A 5,754-nucleotide genomic window follows, 5' to 3' on the forward strand; every position below is an offset into this window, starting at 1 on the left:
TTCCAAAATTTTAGGGTACCCAAAACTAGCTCTCAAAGACCAAAGAGCCACAAAGTCTTGACTTTTGAGAGACATGACCAACGACAAAAAGGGATAAGTTGCACTAAGCCAAGGTGGACTTGTCCAGGGCTATCTTGAGAGTTTGAGTGAGCCTTGACAATGACAATTCCTTAACCACCAAGGTTTTCTCCTCAACTCAAATACATGCAAACTGTAAGGACGTTGCAATACCTTTGATAGTGGGGCAATCACCCCCCGAAGTTCTACTACCCGATGGTAGGAGTCTTGCGGAGGTGCAAGCAGTTGAGTGCTATATGCAAGCAGCTAGGGAGAGGGAAATGGAGAGTTTCCTAGAACAACACTGATCCATGAAGGGAAAGACCCCTAGGACAAAACAGGCATAGCAATCGAGTGATCGAGTGCTCCTCAGTTAGTAGGCAATGTGTATCAAACTATGGGGAACAACAATGCTTCCACCTCAAGGGAAACCTCTAGTACGCGGGGCCTAGAAGGGTTCTTTCTCAAACAAAATTGGGAATATGACCTAAAAATTGAAACCTTGAGTGACATGTACACGGGTTACACATACCATATAGGTTGGCTAGAATTTGTACAATCTACTTCTAGCGCCACAAGTCTAGAGGAGCGGCAACATATGGTCTACAATGTCATCCATAGCATCATCCGATCGGAGAGGCAACACCAAGGGATTAACGTTCCTTCAACGAGCCTTATGAGATTCTTGGATACGGGCAAGGCTAGACAACCGACGCTATCACAGATGGAAACTCCTTCAGCGAGTCTAGTGGACCCTTCATATATTGTGTCACCTAAAGTTTCAGTACAGTCTAAACCCACAAGTAGTAGTTTTACTTTTCCAAATCTAGCTCATCTGTCTCTCAGAGACACTACGGCTACGATACCTACTCCGGTGATGAGTACAAAAAGTACACCTTAGACCTCATTTGTTAGCACCACACCACTACCTAGTAGCACACTACCCCCAACAATACAGGTGTACATCAAGCCTATGTACCTGTCGCACCTCATGCCCACGTAGCTCCCACACCCCCAATTATGCCAAGGGCTCACACTCCACAATTGCATTATCCGAGATCTTATTCAAGTGGGGCCATACCATTTAGCAATAACATGTCGTATCCGGCATCGGCTATGCCTAGGGCCACACCTATGAACTTTGGACCACCACGTGGTACACCACCATATGAGGTGCGGGACCCGAGGGCCGCGCGTATGCCAAGGCCAAGGACAACTCCCATCCCACATGTAGTTCTAGGAGAGCCTACACCTACGGCCACTATACTTGCGTTTTTAGGATATTTGGATGCATTTGCTCAAAGCATCGATCGATCTATTGCTGAGAATATGCGTAACACGCTTGATAGAGAGCCTAGAAGTAAGCAGTACAAAGAGCCAAGTTCACACAAAAATTTAGTTTAGAAGGGGATGTGAGGAAGCATATCAAAGTGATTGAACAAATATGTGATTCTCTAGGAGAACACAATGGCTTGCATAAGAGTAATGCTTTAAGCCTAACCTTGAGTGGGAAGGCTGGGGATTGGTATAGAACCCTAAGGGTGGAAGAAAAAACGATTTACCCTACTCTTAGGAGGCTGTTCTTGAAAGAATACATATGAGAGGGAGTGCTTTGGGGTGTAGCCTCTCAGCTCCAGAAAGCCCATCGATAGGAAGAAGAGTCGGTGAGAGACTTTATTAGTCGCTTGAAGCATTTAAATTCTCGTTGTAATCCAAATGAGCGCTTCAATAATAATCAATTGCTTGATAGATTCATTAGGGGATTATGACATGAGGATATCTACAATGGCCTAGTCATTAGAGGTATCACCACTTGGGAAGCAGTCACCACCAATGCGATCCAATTGGAGGATAATTCAAGGAGAAAGAGTGTCTATTGAGTCTAAATCTACTAGCTCGCAAGCATTGGGGCATCAACCCAATGACCCTAAAGCCTATTGCTAAGAAGCGAAAGAAATCTGAGATGACTTTATAAGATCTCACCAAGGCCATTCAAGAGAGTCTTAGAGTGTTTCACAAAACAATCATATGTATCCAAGAAGGGAGCAACAATGGTGCTCAATATGCTATGGTCCGCATAGTACCTGTGAATGCCCTACTTTTAGAGTAAAATTCAATGTGAATTGCAATGCCTGTGGGAGGTATGGTCATCAAGCTAAGGATTGCATAGTATTTAAGCGCGAGAATGTCCTATTAGGCTACAAAAGTATGCTACACTAATGCAAACCAATCAAGCGAGCATGTCTACAATGCCGATACTCATATGTAACCGATGTGGCATAGATCATTTGATTTCCCAATGTCCAAATAATCCAAATGCACCAAAGATTGCGCCATTAAACTTGATTGAGGTTACCAAGGAGACATCGCCATGTACACCTGTGGTACCAGTAAACATACTCATACGATCAATGCGCCAAAAAAATAATTATATTATTGAGGAAAGAGACACGGCATCAATCGCACAATCTCAAAAAAAGAAGAAAACACAAAGGAAGAGATTGCAAAAAGCAGCAAAGTCAGACCCCGGTTCAAAGACCAACATAGGGACTGGTGACGACCTCGTATATATGAACGACACTGAAGAGGATTCTGATTCAGGTGAAACCATGAAGACCAAAACGACCACTAAGAAAGAAACCAACAAGGAAGATCGTCATGAGCCACAATGGCCAGGATTCAAGAAGAAGATAAGAACTTATCTAAACCCTACAGAGGAGATCGAGCGAGTCAAGCAATTAAGGAGTTTGGTAGAAGATACCCAAAGGGATCTAGAACCAGCACCTAGGCAGATCCAAATTACAGACACATTGTTCCCTATGCAACAATAACCCCACAAAAGTCCATAGACCCCCTAGCCATACCTAGAGTCATCCAAGAAGAAAGTGACCTAAAGTCTGGGAAAGTGGGTGCACTCACTTCTTGTTGGAAAGAATGTTTACAGAGGGACTACCTGACCCTATCGAAGAATGGAGGTCCCATCTTCCTCACATCAAGGGACTGAAGCCCAAAAGGTGCCGTTAAATATTGCCAAATTGATGGATTTTATGGTTTCAGAAATTAGAACAACCATCATGTCCAAACTATATGGAGACCCTAAGCTATTCTTAGCTCTTTGAGCTTTCCTTAATGGAAAAATGAAGGTCGGGCTACCACAATTTGCAGAGATGGATGGAGCTAGGGAGATGCCAATAGAGGAGGAACACTTAGATCCACAATCCAACCTATGTGAGAACCCTGTTGTAGAAATACTTGTTAACAAGTTGGGAAAATAGTTTGAGGGCAATGAATCCAATGCAGCCATACCAATCACTACCAAGGGATTAACTGTGAAGGGAATCCTTGATGGTGGCGTTTGGGGCTAGCATTGTGTCTAAAAATTGTTGGGAAACTATGGGAAGACCTCACCTTGGGACCACAACCATAGTAGTAAAGATGGCCAATGGGTCTATTGTTAAACCTATTGGGATGCTAGAAGATCTCAAGATCAAGGTCTTTGGACATAAAATAAGAAATACCTTCAGTGTTATAGATTTCTCCAAGCACATTATGGCATCTAAGATGATCTTAGGACGTCCTTTCATGAGGGAAGCAAAAATGGTGCATGATGGTCTAAAACCCATGTCTACTTGCAGTTCCAAGATTCTATCATTCGAGTGGATCTTGTAACTGGTCAGCACAACCTCTAGGGAATAGGTTTATAATTGATCATAGATCTAACACCATAGTTCACTCGGCCCCATTGCAGTGTTGTTACACATGTAAAAAAAATGGACACCGATGTTGGGAAAGATTCTCCTTATATGGATGTACTGCCTAGGATGACCGAGTCAGACAATGTGGATTGGGTCCACTTAGCAGCAACCATAGACACTTGGGGAAACAGGAGGACAACCTGGGTAACACCTAAGGGGGATGAAATGCCACCACTCGGACCCTTAGATATGCTAGAAGCAATGCATATAGCTTGTGATGACCTACAAGATGAAGGTTTGACTGACATTGGAACCAGTAGCGTCTCACAAGACTATAGCCCAGACGATTTGGGGTCAGAATCATCAATTGAAATTAACTCTAAGGACAAAGAATCTGAGCTAAATCTTAGAGAAAATGTGGGGACAAACCATTCAGGGCCCAGTGGTACCCTAGATGACAATCTATCCAAGGGAGCAGAAGATACTGAAGATGATGATTCATTGGAATTTGAGCCACCTCTACGATATCCAATTGAACTAAATAGCCTCTATGGGAGATTACTATATAACGCATTATTGGATATAGGAGCTCAACATAATTGGTTATCCTATGGAGTTTGGTGTCAGCTAGGAAAACCACCCCTATCCACAAGCACCATCCAGGTCAAGGGTGCCAATAAAAAAGGAGACCACTGTTTTTGGAATGCTACACACTCCTGTTACTTATGACATTGGAACCGTGGTTCAAAGCTTTTTGGTCATGCCTATTGGTACTATGGAGGGTAATATAAACCTCGGGTGCAAATAGATGTCTGCAAAATCAAATGTAATATCGACTGGGAGACCGGGAGTATCATGACATAGAAACCAACTCATGGCCTTAAGGCTCAAGGAATAACACCTGAAATCTCACCTCTTCATAACACAAAAAAAAACAAAATATTTCTAATCCAAAAAGTCACAACATCCTTTCCAGTAGCACAACCCTCTAAAGATTCAACTTCCATGGCTATGACAGACAGTGCTACATCAAAGGCTCCACGTGATCTGACCAAGGGTACATATCAATGGGTCCCCAAGGTATCATTCTCGGACCCCCCTATGGTTCAATTTAATTCACAAAGGAAACCTCAAAGGAAGGCGTCCACTCAGGTTAAGAAGGTGAAAACCAAATCACGTTGGATTCCCAAATCATGTTGGATTCCCAAACAACTAGTAAAATCCCAAGGCTACTATGATGGAAATGATTGAATTTGGGTACCTAAACGTAAATCGTGTCCTTCCCTATCCACTACAAAACCATGTGAGTCAAACCTTGTGATTCCAAAGCCGATGGAAGACCATGGGAAGGGAAAGATCATAGAATGCTACACACCTATTCCAGAGCTAGTTTGGGTTCCAAGAAAAAACTAATCTATTTGGCCTAGCTCAAGAAAGGGGGAGTTCCATGAAGCTTCTAGATCCTCATGTAATGCATCCAAAGAGGTAAAAGCTTCTACACAACCTCCACCTACCATAGGTAGTCTCTATGAAGCTACAAAAGATTCGACACCTCCCATTGTTCATTTATTACATGATGCACTACTTCAAGTTTGTTCATGGGAGAGTACCTTACCACCCTTGCAACTCGATGAGGCACCCAAGGTAATAGAGAACTATTGGCTAAAATCCTCACCTATTACCAATTGGCATAACTAGTTCCAAAAGGTGATGACATCATTCCAAAAGGTATAATCTACCCAAGGAAGGGGGAAGTGTTTGCTGACATCCATCATTCACTTGATTCCCTCTCAACCTTCCTCCCTCACCTCTCAATCTCCCAATCTTAGGGAATGTATGTATAAAGCCTTATACTCACAAAAAACAAAAATAAGAAATTAAAAGAGCAGGAGCCACTAAACAAAAATCTAGAAACCTACGAGTTCTATACATAACACAAAATCATAAAAATACATTATGCACAAGGACATGACCTTTTGAGACGACCCTTGTAATATTTTCA

The sequence above is a fragment of the Adiantum capillus-veneris genome, chromosome 3, assembly GCF_014529385.1.
Source record: "Adiantum capillus-veneris isolate H3 chromosome 3, ASM1452938v2, whole genome shotgun sequence".
NCBI lineage: Eukaryota > Viridiplantae > Streptophyta > Polypodiopsida > Polypodiales > Pteridaceae > Adiantum > Adiantum capillus-veneris.